Raw genomic sequence first — 20056 nt, 5'->3', positions numbered from 1 at the left:
TATTGATAAATTTTATAAAATGATGTATATAATCTATGTTATATTATATACAAGTACATGAATTTATAAATATCACCAAATGATACAAAAATAAACAAAATATAGTTCATATAGTTATGATATAATATTCACGTTATAAATATCATCAAATGATAAAAAAATAAACAAAATATAATACATTAATTTATAACATAGTTATGATATAATATTCACCTTATGTGAGTTATATAGTTATATTTTATACTATATTATAACGAAGATTATTGTTCTACAATAAATTACATCTAACTTCTAACATCTATATTTACATGAATATATATGCAAGTATGAGAATATAAATATCATCGATACAAAAATGAACATAGTATAATATATAGGTTATACAATTTAATATAATTGAATTATAGTATTGTTTATATTGATATTATAGGCTTATAGCATAGTTATAATATAATATTCACCTTATTTAAGTTATAGTATTGTTAATGTTGTTATATTGTAGACTTGTGAAATTGCTGAGACGTGAACAAATTTTGTACTTTATTTATGTTCTTGCGTTTGAGTTTTATTGTTGACATTATATTTGTTTGATGTTGCTTATCAGGTAAGCAGGTTCAAAAAAAAATTATCGATATTAGCGTACCGAAATTTATCAATTTCAATATACCGTGTAAGTGCGGTATACCGAAACATGATACGGTATACCGAGATACGGTACGGTATGCCGAAACAAAGGTACGGTAAAGGTATGCGATTTTTTATACGGTAATTTAAGATATACCGGACTAAGGTATACCGTATGTAAAGGAAATGTACAGGTATGAAATTTCTCCATACCAGAGGTAAATGTAAGGTATAAGGTATGGACAATTTATTAAGGTATATCGTACCGTCCCACCCCTAGGTATAGTGAGCAAGCTCGTTAATACATTATTATAAGTTAGAATGAGATCCTAAATTATTAATTTGACATTTAGATTATATTTTGAGGCTTTAATTAGTGATAAGTGTACTTATTTAACTAATCATAAAAAAATGAATTTTAAGTAAATAAAGTACTATATATTTCAGAATAAATAATTTATGTATTTAAAAAATTAATTTTATATTTTGAAATGTCATTTTTAATTGAGCTCATTTATAAGTAGCTTATAATTTAGAGGGTGTCTGTCTAAGGTTATTTTAAATAGTTTATAAGTTTTAAGAACTTATAAATTGGCACAATGTTACATGATTGATTTTACAAATGATCTTTGCTTATAAGATTGTGAAAAAAAATAAGTTGGGATTGGGGATTTTATTTTTTGAGGAGATTATAAGTTATTAAAACTTATTATATCAAACACCTATTTAAAAATTTATAAACTATATTAAAAAAAATACTATAATTAAGCTCAATCAAACACACTCTTAACAATATTGAAATCAAATTAGATAAATATTTAGTTTTGTTTACACGGGCCCATGAGGTCTTGCTCTAATGGCAAAGTTGAGGCACTCAAAAACTCTCATTTGTGAGAGGTCTTGGGTTCAATCCCGTCTGCATGCGGTGATGTTTTTCCATTTTATGTGGTGTTATATTCCCGCCTGCACGCGGTGTTGCATTGTTTGATGTTAAGGTCTCACACGCAAATTATTATTCTATCCCAATATAAATGTCCCACTTTTCATAATGAAATGTCCCAATATAAATGTCTCATTCCTTTTTTGGCTCTATACCTAATATTTAAATAATTTCCACCAACTCATTTTATCTACTTTTTACATATTTCTTAATTTACGTGTCCAAAAGTTAAGAGACATTTATATTGGGACGAATGAGGGAGTATATAAAATGAGAATAAATAATTATTTTTAGTTCTTTTGATCATCAAAATTTATGATAGATACATATTATTTTGTCGGATGAATGTATCATTTGAGTTCTAATCTTAGAGGGTGCACATTTTTTTAAGTACGTTAATTTTAACAGCAAATACATTGTTCTCATATTCTCACGAAAAATCAATTCTCATTGTAACCACACTCAAATAAGAACCATTACATACAATGAGAATGTAAAATCTTTGTAACCACACCCAAATAATAATTTTAACAAATGTTCCATCTTATACAAAAATGAACTACCTTTTATTATTAATAGTTCATAATCTTACTTTAACTAAAGAATTGACTCAAACTTAATAATGAAAATTCGCTAAGAAAGAGAAAATGGACAAAAATAATACAAATTTAACAAACTAATATTAACAAATCACTATTAAATGTTACTCTCTCCGTCTCATTATAAATGTCTCATTACTTTTGGACACGGAGATTAAGAAATGTGTAATTAGTAGATAAAATAGATTGGTGAAAATTGTTTAAATATTAGGTATACAGAGAGAACATGTTGCCAAAAAAGGAATGAGACATCCCATTATAGAAAATATGATATTTGTAATGGGACGGAGGGAGTAAGCAATTAGCCCGTGGATGCTACGATTATTAAAGCAATGTATTATCTTCTCTCTCGTATTTCCTTAATATATATATATATATATATATATATATTAAGTATAAGGTTTGTATTTTTTATGTTAAATAAGGTTTTTACTATAAGACAAAGCCCTACCATACATATAAGGATGTGCTAAAATAAAAACTCATTTTAAAACATAATATAGGAATCATTTTCAGCCTTTAAATCATGAAGATTTACGGTGAATTTATATATGACTTTGTTAAATAAATTCATAATCATGAGTTCGAATCTCATAAAGAGAAAAATTTTAATTTTCAAAATTTAGACATTTACAGAATGAATTCAGACATGTTCCACGTAAAATTTAGGCATTTACAAAGAGATTGCCCAAAAGATTAAATCCCAACCATTAGATTATAGGTATATCAATAGTATAAATATTTTCCTAATTTATACTTTGAGAGTGATTTACAATCTAACCACTCTTTATAGATTTATATATATAAAGAGAGAGATAAATGATCTAGTGAGAATGTTATCTATAGTGAAAATTGAGAATGAATCTGAAATGTTAGATATTTAAATCTTATGGCTGATATTCATTCAAATTAATTGTGAGAAAGTTAATAAAATTTACGAACAAATCAAGGTAATGTACGAACTGTTGGAATTGTGTTAAAAATGAAAGTGGGGATTTTGTCCCACATTGGTTTTGCTATCAAAGTAGGTGGAGACCCTTAGGCTATTTAAGGAGTTCCAAGGTCTTTGATACAATTGCACCAATCACTACCTTTAGTCTTGTGATTACTTCTAGTTTGAAATTCCTTGCTCTTTGTTTTAGAGGGGTGAGAGGTTTTCAAAGGCTTGTAAGAGTGTAGTGGTTGTGAGTCGAGAGTGTGAGAAATACTGTGTGATTGTAGAAATTTATCATATAGTAATTTTTCAGTGGGTCGTGGTTTTTTCTCCGGATTTGGAGTTTCCACGTTAAATTCTTGTGTTGTTAAATTGTGTCTATTTTTATTCTTATTTCTTGCTTCTACCAAGTTTGGATGGGGAACTGATTTCCCAACAATTGGTATCAGAGCCTGGCTGAGGTCTCTTGATATTCCAAGTATGCTCTGTGGTTGCAGCATTGTCTGATCTTCCACATCAGAAAGGATTTCTTGAGAAAGATCCGGGCGGGGTGTCTCTTGCGAGACGGCTGTTCATTTTGGTGGAGAAGCGGTACGTCAAGTCAACTTCAAGTCCAAATGAAGTTCGACGTGGAGAAATTCGATGGAATAATAAATTTTGGCTTGTGGCAAGTGCAAGTCAAGGATGTGCTGATACAATCTGGGTTACACAAGGCCCTGAAAGGAAGTCCGAGTGCAGTCAAAAAGCCCGGTGCAGATGATGACACAAACAACAAGTCCGGTATGAGTGATGAAGATTGGGAGGATCTGGATCTGAAGGCGGCAAGCACAATTCGTCTCTGCTTGGCCAAGAATGTACTTGCAAATGTACATGGGATTTCGAGTGCGAAGGAGCTTTGGGAAAAGCTGGAAGCTCTGTACCAAGCAAAAGGCATCTCGAATCGGTTGTATTTGAAGGAACAATTTCATACCTTACGGATGGATGAAGGTGTGAAGATTTCAGATCACTTGAGTATTCTCAATGGCATTATCTCTGAACTGGAGAGTATTGGAGCGAAAATTGAAGATGAGGATAAGGCGTTGAGACTCATCTTGTCTCTTCCACGTTCCTATGAACACATGAAGCCAGTATTAGTTTATGGGAAGGAAACACTGGTCTTTGCTGAAGTCACGGGCAAACTTCTTTTGGAAGAAAGAAGGCTGATGAGTGAAGGACGTACTTCATCAGAAAATTCAGCAATGGTGGCCTTTAGCAGAGGGAGAAAGAAAGACTCCAAGGGCGTTGTTTGTTGGAGGTGCGGAAAACCCGGCCATACGAAGCGAAACTGTCCAGGTGGAGCTCGTCAAGGTGGAGCGGATTCGGCAGAAAGCTCCGAACAAGCAGCTAACATCGTGTTTGATGATGTCCTTTGAGGACATGAATATCCTTATGGCATGTCCAATGGCCATGATAGAGGATGTGACGATGTTAGTTGGACCACATGTGCATGGTTTTTTGGCATGGATGCAGGTGTGTGGTGAAAAGTATGTCGATGGCTGATGACTTCTAGGAGGGCCAAAAGCTAGAAGGTTGCACCAAAATTTCAGCAAGGTTTTTTCGACATGTGCCGAAGTAAAATTCTTAGAATGGTTTATTCTAAGTGTTCTACTCATTTGGTGGAGTAGGTTTATTCTCTTTTGAGGATGATGGTTCTTTGTGATAAGAATCATTATTGTCGGTGAAGACAATGGCGTTTTTCTTTCATTTTTAACAAGGTGGAGATTGTTGGAATTGTGTTAAAAATGAAAGTGGGGATTTTGTCCCACATTGGTTTTGCTATCAAAGTAGGTGGAGACCCTTAGGCTATTTAAGGAGTTCCAAGGTCTTTGATACAATTGCACCAATCACTACCTTTAGTCTTGTGATTACTTCTAGTTTGAAATTCCTTGCTCTTTGTTTTAGAGGGGTGAGAGGTTTTCAAAGGCTTGTAAGAGTGTAGTGGTTGTGAGTCGAGAGTGTGAGAAATACTGTGTGATTGTAGAAATTTATCATATAGTAATTTTTCAGTGGGTCGTGGTTTTTTCTCCGGATTTGGAGTTTCCACGTTAAATTCTTGTGTTGTTAAATTGTGTCTATTTTTATTCTTATTTCTTGCTTCTACCAAGTTTGGATGGGGAACTGATTTCCCAACACGAACAATATTTTCATCTGAGTTCGAATTTTGGAGGGAGGGAAATGTTCATCACATCAATTGAATACGGGTATTCGTGCGTTATATTAATTGACGGATTGGAGGCAAGAGTTAGCTACGGAATTATTCTGTCGCTACAGCTTGCACAATCAAATGACAACTAAACTTTTAGCTATGAAAAATTCTGTCGCTAACCCGTCGTTAAATTTAACTACGGATCAATTTTCCGTCGCTAAACTTTTAGCGACCATGATTCTAGATTCTGAAATTTCTGTCGTTATTCCGTCGCTAGTAAGATTTAACTACGAAATTTATTGATTTAGTGATGGAATTTTCCGTCGCTAAATGACTATTTTTTTTGTAGTGTTATTTTATTCCTTGATCTATACTATTAAATCTGAACAGTAAATATCAATGATTTTATAGTTTATAATTTAGCTTATATTTTAAAATAAAGTAATTTCCCACTCTATTATATGTATTATAATAACAATTCCATTAACATATACCAAACCTTTTTTTGTTTGAAAACGTAAGTAGTTTAGCTAGCTAGCTAGCTAGTAAATAGTAAGTGTAATAGTATTCTAGTGTGACAAATCTAAATTTATAGGCTACTGTGGCCTTTTGGTAGGATAAATATGAGGAAAGTTTTGACTATGCTTTTCAAAATAAATTCTTGTACATCCTCCTCTAGCAAAAATACATGTAAGGGGACTATTTAATATTTATCACGATAGAATTAATACTGCATTTGGCTTCTTTCTTGTTTCACCTTGTATTTCACATTCCATATATAAAGGACGGGAAAATGACATTTATTTATATAATAATTTATTGCCATTATTCAATTATTTGTCCTTCATATATATACTAAAATAAGTTTGACTAATCATATATTCCTCTCAAAAAAATAAAAAAGTTTGACTAATTATATCCTTTCATATTGATGAAAGATTCATTATTGTTACCCGCATTTATTTTTTAGTCCATCCAAAGTAATTTCTGATTCAGCTTGACTAAAATAAGTTTGTAAATATTATGTGTTTCTAATTACTTATAAATTAGATCATTCCCTAATTAATATTTATAATTTTTGTTGAACTTTTTATTAATTGATGATTTCGTCTTGTTGAATATCACTTATTTTATTAGACTATTTATATTGTTCATTAAATTTAAAAAATGCTTGGAATCAAGTACTTCACTTTAAAACAAAAAATTAGAAAATGGAAAAACCGAAAAATTGTTTATTTCGATTTAGTTAACGATTTAGGGTTTGTTCTGTTCAATTATATTCTCGTAATTTCAAATTTTTTAATCAATTATTTTTCAAGCCAAAATTAAAAGGAATAATCAAATACTCATCCTTCCATTTACCAAATTCTAATAATAAAATTAATAAAGCGCGTACTTGTGCTTTTAAAGAAAAAAAGTATAGTGAAAACAACAATCTCCACGGTTATTAGAAAGAGAATATGCACATATATAGTCAAACTGAGCATTGAAATTTAATTTTTGACCACTCTTTTGAAAAATACTCCAAATTATGATAATTTTTTTACAATTTCGGTTCAAAATACCCTTGCGCCCCTTCTCTCCCTCGTCCACTGCTCCGCTGGACTACCGTTGACACAATAAGCACTAATAGTACCATTTGTACCAATTGCCAGTGCGGGAAAGTCAACGGTTGCGTTTCTCTCTGCGGCCGCACCCTTTCTCTTGGCACAATTGCCATTAATTGTGTCAAGTGTACCCAATGAAAGACACAATTAGCACTAATAGTGTCATTTGTACCAACTGCCAGCGGCCGCAGGAAAGTCAGCAGTCGCGCTTCTCTCCACGGCTGCGCCCTTTCTCTTGGCACAATTGACACTAATTGTGCCAAGTGTGCCTAATGAATGGAATAATTGGCACTAATTATAGTGCCATGTGTACAATCATTATAACCGGCGAGCCCAATTCGACCCGAAGCCCAGTCCGCGCGCGTAATCCTAACTCAGTCCGTCTAATTAAGGGCAAAATAATCCTAAAACATAAAAAAATAGCTGAAATGTGTGTTTTGTAGATGCGTGACCAAAATATTGAGTTTCATTGCGCAATATGACTATTTCACAAATTGACTCTATTAAAAATGACGTTATAAATTGAAAAAATTATTATTAATATGATTTTATTGGAATAGAAAAAACTTAAACAAATCCTTAGAAGAATAGGCACAAGCTGAGGGTCGGACCTCGTTAAGCTAAGGGTCATAAATTGAAAGCATGAGAAGTATATAATATTACAATGCATCCAATCTTTAAAACTAGGATTTCAACCACTCCAATGTAGAGGGAAAAAAATTTCTGCGACTGCGACCATCACCCAGATATATATATATATATGGTGGTCCATGTGTTTATAACATGCAAAGTGCAAACTCTTAATTAAATAGAATAATATTTGAAATCTTCTATTTCAAAATTGGTATCCTAGCTCGATGCTCATTACGTGTTTTGGGATTGATTTATAACCAATAGTACGTTTACTAACCTAGATTTTTTCTGTTAGGCTACATTCTATTAATTTGATCGAGAAGCAGTGCATGTGAAAAATATATACTTTTATTATTTTTTTACTTTTTTTATATATTTGGTGTGATGGATAATTTTCCTCGAGCAACAATCTTTTTTTCTCATTTTTTCTTTAATTCATGATAGTATATATATTATGAGGTAGTGATGTGATAATATTTTTCATAATTCTTTTATTAGAGAATATGAGAATATATATATATATATATATATATAATAATAATAATAATAATAATAATAATAATAATAATAATAATAATAATAAAATTACAAAAAACAACGTACACTATAAAATTAAAAAAATTCAAACACAAAAAATAATTATGAGATTCGAGGCCACTTGTGGAATCAAGAATTTAATTTCATAAAAGATTGATCCTACCGACTCGAGGGAAATACTATCGTAATGTATTTATCATACACAAAATCTCTTGTACATTTGGGTACACCGTACACTCGACTCGAGTTGATCCGCACCTAAATCATAACCCACATGCTAATTTAAACCCGTATTTTGGCCCAAATCATGTAAATGACACTATTTATTTATACAAATGACACTGCTTATAATTGATATTATTCAATTATATAAATGACACTGACATTTTAAATTGTTATAGTGTCATTTTCAATCTTATAGTGTTATTTAAAATAGGGTAAATGTGCAGATTGGTCCCTGAACTCGACTCCCCTAGAGCGTTTACCCCCTATACTCGGTCAAGGCGCATTGACCTCCCTGAATGCATTTTACCCCTCGCGTTTAACGCGGTTTAACGCCGTTAAATGATTTTTCTTAAAAAAAAAAAAATCTAGTCATCTTCTTCGGCTGGATTTCTTCAATTTTCCAGCGACATTCATCTATCGAAAGGGGAAATCTTGCCGGCACCACTAAAGGGTTTTAATTTCGATAAAGCTGCCATGAACCACAATCTCACTAGGAATCTCCCACCTCTTCTTCACACGGACCTCGCTTTCATTAGCCCTCGTCTTCCCCGGGGATAAAGACCTTTTCTTCTCCACCCTTTTGCCCTCGTCTCCATCATTCTCCGGCAGAGATCTCTTCCTCATTGCTGAAGCTTGAGACGACGCGTTGTTTTGGTTGTACCTACTTGCCACCACCCTCCTCGGCGTAAACGCCTTCTTGCTTCTGAAGAGCTTCTTCGGCTGAATAGAGCTCATCACAAAATCCTCCTTCTTCGGCCGATTTCTGGTCATCTTCTCCGGCTGGATTTCTTCAATTTTCTAGGTTTCAATTTCGAATAGATTTTCAAAGGGAAAGGGTTTTCAAAAGAATTTGTGATGGCAAAGGGAAGAGAATTAAGGTGCCAAAATTCGCATGAAATTCATATTCTTGCTGAAGAGGTCATACACTCGAAATGCCAGAAAATTCGAACGCCGCCGCCGCTGCAGATCTGCTCCGGTTATGCCGCATTTGTTGCAAATCTGCTCCGGTTACGCCAAAAAAACTGGAAGAAACGACGTTTATCGGCCGTATGGTTAGTGGGTTTAGTTGCACATTTTTCTCGAGAGTTCGGGGAGGTCAACGCTCCTTGACCGAGTATGGGGGGTAAACGCTCTAGGGGGTCGAGTTCAGAGACTAATCTGCACCTTTGCCCTTTAAAATATTATAGTGTCAATTACAGGAAGTGTCATTTATATTTTTGAATAGTGCCAATTATACACAGTGTCATTTTCAATGTTATAGTGTCATTTATACGCAGCGCCATTTATATAACAGAATAGTGTTAATTACAGGCAGTGTCATTTGTATAACCGAATAGTGTCATTTACACGATTTGAGTTAGAATACGGGTTTGGATCAGAATGCGAATCATCTCATGAATAAATGCTTCCTTATGAAAATAGCGTGAAAAACAATTCTTGGCAAAGACTTTGGTTACAAGATTATGAAACATTGTTATTTAACCAATTTCGATTTAGCGAAGAACACCAGTGTTCTTCAGTCTGATTGGGTTTGAGAGACAAGGTGAACAAGATGGTGAATAACACGTATAGCTACGTTGGCAATGACTTGATTACTAATTTTTGGAAGGACGACTGGCTCCGTTATAAGCTTATCGATAAGCTTCAGATCCCAGGTTTCATGCATAATTTACTTGACTAGTCTATTGCCGATTTTTTTCTTTGACCGCATATGGAATTTCTCGGTTGATGAATGATATTTTAGTCGTGCACATTAAGAGATAATTAATAATGTGCAGGAATAATTTTCGTATTATATATTAATTGATGATATTGATAACATGTTAGAAAGTCTAATCCTAGACATATATTCTATGTGAATATCAGAAAATCGAATCTTTATATCCTTTTTCTTTTTACAACATATCATTACTGCAACTATGTAGCGCGGAGTAGTGGGCGTGGGGTTGGGGCTGTGAGGGTTTACCTTTGATTGGTCAAAATAAAGTACATTTTCATATTTTATTTATTTCTTTTTTAATTATTATATATATAGTACAAATTACACTCCAATTACTGTGGCAACCTTCCAATTTATCCTTATTTATACAGATTACCCACGTGCTCGTTTATAAACCATATAATCCACATATAGTATACATATATATTTATATATTTTGAAAGAGAAAACATACTTGACGTGATGGGCCAATTGTTAGAATATTTTTTGAAAGATTTAAATTTTTTGTATACATAAAAACTATAGTGCAATGCCATTGTAAATCATACTTTTATTGCATACAATTGCAGTATTGCGGTATGTATAACGTTTAATTGCTATTGATAATTTTGCAGAGGATTTCTTCATTTGTTATTGAACTTTTATTGTTATTCAGGTGGCTATATATAATACTTTCAATAATGTTGTTGGTTGTTATCATTTTGTGGGCGGCGATGGTATAGCTTTCGAAGCGGAATTGTTTGCGTTTGTGGCTGGAGGGACGGGCGTGGCCAGGGGAGCTAGAGGGCTTCTGACCCCCCCCCCCCCCCAACCATTAATTTATTTATTTTATAATTTAAATAAATAAATATACATATATATGGATAGATAGATATATGCCTATACCTATTATAAAAGAATTTTATTTTACAAAAGTTGATTTGCTTGTTATATTCCCTCATATATACTTAATTTAAAGATAATTGTGTTATTTAAAATTATATAATCTATGAAAATGTTGTTCATTATTATTACTATTATGTTTGTCTTTTAATAAGAAATGCCTAAAATGTACGAAATGCCCCCAAAAAAGTTTGTAATGTATTGAAACTGGTTTATAATATATTGAAACTATATAATCTATGAAAATGTTGTTTGCTATTATGCTTATCTTTTAATAAAAAATGTCTTAAATATACAGAATGTTCAATTTATTTTTTTTTGTAATATATTGAAACTATATAATTTATGAAAATATTTTTTATTGTTACTATTATGTTCGTCTTTTAATAAAAAATGCCTTAAATATATGAAACGCCCAAAAAAATTTCTCGGGGGCTACTGCCCCGAACCCCGTACAATTTCAGCCCCCTCCCAACTTAATTCCTGGCTCTGCCATTGGGCGTGGCAGTATTCATCCGCATGGTCTGAGTCTCTCGACCGGTTTGGTGGCATTCTATCCATTGGTGGTTGTTGGTTTGGGGCACCTGGGATGGGGTTTCTCAGGGTTCTGGTGCGCTGGTCCCTGCTCCTCCTGGGTGATCCCCTTTGGGTTGCTTCTTTTGGCATTCCATGTTTTATCAGCAATGCTTTGCTTTTTCTGTACCTGTTTTGTGTTGCTTATCTTTTCGTTCGGGTTTTCTTTTGTTACGGGTTTTGGGGCCCGGTCTTCCTAGGGACAATGGTTCGGCCCGAGCTCCTGAGGTAGTTTTAATTCCGCCTCTTGCCCGTTTGCCCCTTTTAGTTTTTGTCTTATAGATAGGCACTCTTTTTCCTTTTTTTGGTTTCTCCTCTTGGGGTTTTTCTTAAAGAAGTTTTAATGAGGCTCGACCCTTAGTCTGTGCCTGTGCTTACAAGGGTTTTAGGCTTCGCTTTTTGTTTTGTGTTTTTCATTAAAATTTCTATTTCAGCAGGTGGCTATAATATATTTTTTTTCAGTAATTCAGGTGGCTACAAAACATATATATATAAACAGAAAAAATGTTTGTACGAAATATGATCAACTATTCTTTCAGTAATTAGAAGAAAGAATTTATATTTTTGAAATAAAAAATAATAATTTCAAAAGTCTTGCGAGCTCCAAACAAATCATCTTTGTGTTTGTCTAAAATTAGATAATCAGATTTTCAATATATATATATATACATTTTTCTTGTTATATAAATTTTAGGGGTTAATTGCTTATACATATACAAATTATACCCAAATTTTTGTTTTTAATTAAATCTTTTTTATTGATAAAAAAAATGCAATAATTTTTTGCTTTAGAATTTGATATAAGCCCAAACTTCACTGGCTAATAAACTTGATTGTCTGGAATTCTATGGGCAATCCAAAGGTACCGTTGCAAATCTCTTGTCGCTGTCATTCTAATGATACTTATATTTTTGAGTTTTGGTTATCGAATGTGGTCGGAAAATGGCATGAAAGTTAATTAATGTCATGAAACTCTATATTTTTTTCGACTACATCCAGTGACCAAAATCCAATAATATTAGTATTAAAAAAAAAGCCAGACTATCTCATGAAACGGGCCCCAAAGTTAAAGAGCTTAACCCAATTTACTAATATGAACCCTGATACCTTTTTTTTTTTGGAGACAATATGAACCATGATACTTATGTGTTATTCAATCTGGTTTTAATTATTTGTCTTAAATTTACATTGCGTTATTTATTTATTATAGGTAGTTTTATCAAAATTGTTTTGTGATAGTGCTCGTTTTATTAAACTAGCATTTGCATCCCGTGTAATGCACGGATTTTTTTTTTAATTTTTTGTATTTACATAAAAGTTAATATTAATTCAATTATCATACTCATAAATATAATAAAAATTAATTTTAACTAAATATATTTGAATTGAATATTAAAAAATAAAAAAATAAAAAAGAATTTACAATTATAAAATTTGATATTATGAAAAGTAAAAAACAAAAAAAAGTTAAAAAAAATACTAATAAAAAAGAATTAAAAATATATATTTTTTTCCAAAAATATGAGAGATGAGAGAAATTTATAAATTTTAATATTTAAAAAATTTTAATTTTTACATTTTAAATCAAATATTTACATAGAATATATCAAATTAAATCTCTTATCGTGATCTTTAATTTAATATGCGTATTAAATATTTTATAATTAATTGAAATTATTTTTTTAATATAGTATAGATATGAGACCTATGGGTCTTAGACTCACTCTTTGGTCGATAATTTTAATTATTGATGGTTCAAAATTATTATCCTTTAAATTCCAGTTAAATTAATGATTTAATTTTTCAAGTCCACATCTATTGAATTCTTTTTTGTCGAAGAACTTTGACTCTCGAAGATTGTATTCATCTTGCTTATATATAATTCAAAAGAATCAAATAATTTATGTGTCAGATATAAACAATAAGTTAAGAACATTAAATCTTTATAAATACATGAAGATCTTAAAATTTTATTTTAAGAGTTTATAGGCTTTAAAAAAGAAGTTTAGAACATTAAATCTTTATAAGTTACTACTTTTTATGATTAAATCATTAAGTAAATTTATTCATTCATATACAATAATTTATGAATATTTGAAAATGATAAACCGTATGCTTCAAAAGTAGCAATGGTATGAGATACTCCCTCCGTCCCAGGCCACAAGGGTCGGGCACATATATTAAGAAATTAATAATTTATAATAAAATATGATAGAGAAAATAACTTTTTTGAGGATATATGTTTCCAAAAAGTAAGAGAGAGAAATAAAGAAGAAATAATTATGTGTAAGGTAGAATGACATTTGATGTAAATAATGAGTTATGCGACAATATTTGTTATATATTGACTTTCCATTTTGAAAAGTGACCTATTAAATTAGAACGTTCAAATAAGAAAATATGACATATTAAATTAAGACGGAGGGTGTAATTTTTATCGTATGTAAACATGTGAAGTAGTACTTTCGACTAGATAGAGTTTATATTTTGCAAAGTAAAATGCCAAATTCCTGAGACTAAATAAGATGTGGAAGGCTATCTAGCTTCCACCGATATATATTGTCCTAATATTTAAATATATGTACTATATATTCTATAAAATCGTGTATAGAATTTAGAAATATAACTTTATTATACGTACAATGAGTCAATGACTATGTAGTACTATACATACATTATATATGAACTGAAATTGCCGTGCATAGTTTTTTCTTTCAAGATCCAATAATTTGTTTCCTTCGATTTCTTGTCGACATAGAAAAAAGTCTGTGTCACAACATCTTTTTCAATTGTTACTACATACAAATCAAAAAAGTGATGTCATTATTGAAATATTTTTAGAATTCGACAAATATGGTTAGTCTTTTAGTAGTAATTAATTAACCTTAAAGTTTACTTGAAAATTTTCCAATGAGATTCATGCATGATTCTAAGAAATAAGTTGAATCGGTCCAAAGTGATAATGAATTTGTGCATATATTATATATATACATATATAAATTAATAAATATATAGAGATGAGTTTTTTTGGTGTAAGTTAATCATATTTACTTTGTCAACTATACAACAATGCTTGTACTATAAACGTGCTTTGTAATCTACATAATAATTATTATTTCATCATAAAATAAAATACAATAAAATAAATAAAATAAAAATCTATTTAAACCCTCCATATAATAAAATAAAATAAAAATCTATTTAGACCGTCCATATATATATATACCATGAACTCGATTGCTATACATTATCGGAGTGAGATAAATGCCTATAACACACTAATATATTGTTTGTTTAAAAAATCAAAGCCTTTTTATAAATTAATGACTTGTTGTCTACTATCCATATTCTTTTGATTTTGTATCACACCTGAGTGTGATAGTGTAACACTTTTTTTTTGTATATCTTACCAAACATGAGATATCTTAGAGCATCTGCAACGCTCCTACTCGAGCGCTTACCCGAGTAGAGCGTTGCAATCGAGTAGGGCGTTGCGGGGGGCCTTACTCGAGGCCTACTCGAGTCTTCGGATATACTCGAGCGATCTTTTTTTTTTTTTTTTTTTTTTAAATTCTCTTCTCCTTTTTAAAAATCTCTCTCTCCTCTTTAAAAACTAAAAAAATCAAGTAGGCTATCAAGTAACCCCAATGCAGCACTACTTACTCAATGTGGTCACCCACTATCAAGTAGGCTATTACGTAAGCCCATTGCGGATGCTCTTAGTCAAAGATATCACACATTATCTCATACTCCACCCGTCCCAATTCAATATGCTACAGAGTTTGGGCACAGATGTTAAGAAACGAATAGTTTATAATAAAATAGGAGAAAGAAAGTAATTTTTTTTTGAAGATATATTTGTCCAACAAAAATAGAGAGAAAAATGAAGATATTACTATTTTTAAAATAAAATATAATTATGTGTGAGCCCACAATGAAATTTGGTGTAAATAATGAGTTATGTGGATATACTAATTGTTACGTATTGACTTTCCATTTAGAAAATAACTTACTAAAAAGAGACATTCAAATAAAAAAAACATAGGCTAGCTATTCAGCTATTGAATTGGAATGAAGAGAGTATCATGTAATAAAAGTGGCTCATGCCACTATCTCCAACCAATGTGGGATACTTTTAACACACCCCCTCATGCGCAGCGTGGACTATCCCAAACATCATCTGTTGACAACGATATTGGGGAGGCCCATCGTTGGATTGGGTTGGCTCTGATACCATATTAGAAATATATATTATGCTTATTCCTCCCTTAAAAGACCTTACAAGGAAGATGGTTGTCTCACCATATAAAGTGGTTCATGCCACTATCTTCAACCAATGTGAGACACTTTTAACATAAACGAACCCTATATATCATTATATTGTTTATGGGGTGTGTGTGTATTTTTTTTATGTATTTATTTATTTATTTGGTTTTTGGAAGACAAGGGTTAGGTTCTTTTGGAAAGTAGCTTTTCTAATCTTTTAGATTTGATGCTTTTGACTTTTGGAGTGTCGCTGGGAAACTTCTCTTTTTGGATTTAAAAGCGTGACACCCCACCTCCACATGGTCTGTTTCCTCTTCACATTTCTATCCTATTTATTTAATCTTCTAATTTATGTTTATAAAATAAAATACCCAAATTTCAAAAACCTTACAAGCAAATCATTGCTTTCATTCTCAAACATCAAACTTTAATTTAATCAATTCTTTTTCCTCTAAGCATTAACTGCCCAACTTTGTCACAGATTGGCACCCGACATCTTTAGTCTCATCTCATATTTTTTTAATCTATATATACTGCGACATATATTTGGATTTATTTGAAATTTCATTAAATGTTTTTTTTTTTTTTTAATCATAACAAGTAGCCTGCTCGATTTATCCGTTTTCAGGTAGAGGTTATCTTCTTCTATATTATTAATTCGAAATGTCGTTTCATGGCTGTAGTTTTACAATATGATCCCTAACAATGAACTAATGTAATGATTTCTTATTTCCATAATTGGACTCATATATTAAATAGTAGTATAACTCAATCCAACAAGATTTGTTTTATATATCATGTTTGTTGCTAACGCGAGAATGTTATCAACATATTGTCTATATAATTGAACACGTTTTTCCATTTTCACTAGGGATGGCAAAGTAATAAATTGATTTTACTATTTATACTCGTCTCAAACTCATATAGTAATATCGGCTATTTACATAAATTCATTTAAATTTATAGAATATTTAAAGTAAGTTTTGTACTTATAATTGAATACCCATCTTAATTAATAAATACCCATTTACATAAATAAATTAATTTTGTATTATAAATATTATTATTTACTTAACCATATAATTATTACTTTTCTAAAATTATTAAGCATCACAATCACTTGCATTATACAAAATCTGAGCTTACATATATAATAAAGAGTTATTTACCGTAAAATACACTAATTTCAAGTGAATTCTGATTTTTCCCATGAATTTATAATTTTAAAATAAAATACACCACTTTCACAATTGTTTGATTTTTCTCATGAATGTCAAATTCTTCCAAATCAATGTTGAGATGGATGCCTGAAATGTTATAAATGAGTATCGGAAACTCTTTTAAATTGGACTAATCTACCCTATTCAATTACCCGGCCATTGACAATTTCTGGCATTTCAGGCGTTCATTTCAGGAATTTAAAAAGATCCATGGAAAAATCAGACTAACCGTGAAAATGGTGTATTTTGTTTCAAAATTAAAAAGATAAGAGAAAAACAAGAAACTAGTTATAAATACAGGTACCCACTACGGTGCTGACATCTTAATTTTCATCCAAAAACTTTAATATTGTTACATTAATTAACATAGAGTATAAAACAATACATTTCAAAATATGGCAAAATATACAAATTTGAGAAGAAACAAGGCCTGACAGATTCCAATTTAATCGGACCCCCTTTGGTTCATTATATTGATGATTAGGGTTTGTTGGAGAATTGATTTTACATCTATAAGAGATAAAAAGAATGCCCACTCCACTCCCTCTTTAGATCCTTCTTACCAAAGCATATGTCATTTCAATAACCACTTTTTTCTTTGCTTATCTTTATTCCTTTTCTAAGTGTGTGTGTTTGTGTGTGTGACACCATGTTACTACTCCTATGTTCCTTTTTACTTTTTGTTTGTTTTTCATCCCTATGTATTTTTAAGATGATTGTTTAATCATATACTACATCTTGCATTATCCAATTTATGTAAAGTATATTCACCATTTATGAATATCTATCTATCACGAGCTATACATACTCTTTTGGTGCTTAGGTTAAAAACTAAGCTGCATCATATTAATCATTATTGTATGATCTATTGTTGTCATGAAAAAGAAAAAAAAAACATTATCGTAATATATGAAGCACAAAAGAAGCACCATTGTATATACAATAATGTTTTATTATATGTTCATTAAATAATTAGAATCTTAACCTTTTTAGAACATTTAATTTTGTCTCATGAGATTGGTATTAATGCTTTTCATTAGTGATGTGTGACTTGAAATAATTAAAGTATGATGGGATTGTTGATGAGAAATTCCCATGCCTCTCTTTTCTATTGCAATACATGGGTTTGGATTTTTTATATACAAGAGCAATTTGGGTACATGAAATCTTGATTAAGAATTTCCATGTAAAAATCACATATGTAGATTCTCATGCACTAGCAATTAATGGCATTTCTTATAATTTTTTTCTTTTTCTAGATTTGTTTCCTTTATTGTGAATGTCTTGTTATTTCATGGAATAAGCTTCAAGGAGATATCCAAGACAAAAATGTGTTAATCTTAGTGGTTTTGGGGAATTTATCTTGAGTGTTTTGTCTTTCATATGTGAAATGGGAGGTGGGCACATGGATACTAAAAAGGTCTCCTTCTTACGAAAGTTAATTCATTCAAGCCAAAAAGAAAAAAGAGAGAAAAGGATAACAAAAGTAGAACAACCCATCATCCATGTCTTAATTAATGGATATATATTGTATAGTTTGTATCCCCAACTTAAATTAATTATCACTTCAAAAACTTTTAATTTTGAAAAAAGTTTGATTTATGCTCGTCTTATAAAGTCCGACGATGAAATGATGAGCCACTATTCTTAGGTTATGCTATTTTCTTTCTGCAATTTCATATTGAAAAATGCAGATTAAATGAAAATGTAAGTCGGGGACATTTTTTGAAAAACGCTGAATCGAAGGCTGAAACTACATATGATTAACCTATATATTTATTTGCTAAGGGAGGGTCCAACTTGAAAGATACAAATATTATTGGAGTACTTGTAGTGATGGGTATGCATGTGTTTCTTGGAAAATAATTGGTAAGTTGTATGTCACTATATATATCCTAGAGGTAAGATTGAATATTATTAAAATATGAGTCAAAAATAATACTGACAAGTATCAAATCAGTCCAACTTGAGTAATGCTCAACAGAATTTAAACCTAGCTACTTGACAATGATTCCATTACTTCTCAAATCAAATTAATAAATGAATTCAAAGTTAAAACAATACATTGTCTGGCTTACTCAGATAACTTTATTCCCTTCTTAATATTCACCAATATTTTATCTTTGTCCCAAGAAATAAAGCAAAGCAAAAGCTATTGGATGCACTGTAAATGTTGAGAGAGAGAGAGAGGGATGAGAGAGAAAGTAAAAACATGCAGCTTGTGATGTTGGAAGGAATGGAATAAAGGTAGGCTTTAGATGCAAGTGACAAAGTTTAAGCTACACCTATAGCTACCTCTCTTCTTATCTGTCTCTCCCCCTTTCAAACTTGATTTTCTATTCCTTTTTATGCATCTCTCCTTTTCACAAATTCGTTTCCATATTCATATATATGCACTCCCATTTATACATATATAGATAAATAAATAAAAAACATATGACTAGTCACAAGTATATGATATTTAAATTTGAAATATCAAATCTTACAAATTTACAATAGTGCTGTCAATTAGATTGGCTGGGCTGGGTCGGCCCACCGTACTAAGGGGTGAAACTGGACCGGGCTCAACCGGAGCTAAAATCGGGTCAGCCCATCGAGTTGGAGTATATTCATATGTGAAAGTAATTAATTGGACTATAGAAATATTTAATCCAAGTCCACGTGCTTAATGATTCATACAATCCAAAAGGCAGCTAATATATGTATTCCCCAAGATCTTCAACTAACTCGTTTTTCCAAATTATATTGTCGTTTTGATTGATATTTTGTTATTATTATAATTTTTTTTTCATGATTTTCTTTCTCTTTGTTTTAGTTGGATTATTTTGAAATTGGGAGTTATCGAGGTCATTCACTTTTATTTGGGCCTTTATAAGAGAAAGCCCTATATCTTGGCCCAATAAGACTGTAGCCTCTGGTTTTGACCCAAATAATTGGCTTGTGTAGATAAGTAGGGAAAAGCAATCTGGACTGTCTGGCAAACAGATTGAAATGTAGGCCCATTAATTAATTGAAAATCTAATTGCACAATTAACAAATTAATTTCCATTCAAGTTCAACTTATTTTTCTTTTTCTATGCATCTGAATAGGGTTGTCTAATTGGTTATCGG

This window comes from Salvia miltiorrhiza, chromosome 6, assembly GCF_028751815.1.
Source record: "Salvia miltiorrhiza cultivar Shanhuang (shh) chromosome 6, IMPLAD_Smil_shh, whole genome shotgun sequence".
NCBI classification, from domain to species: Eukaryota; Viridiplantae; Streptophyta; class Magnoliopsida; order Lamiales; family Lamiaceae; genus Salvia; species Salvia miltiorrhiza.
This window is presented reverse-complemented; position numbering follows the sequence as displayed.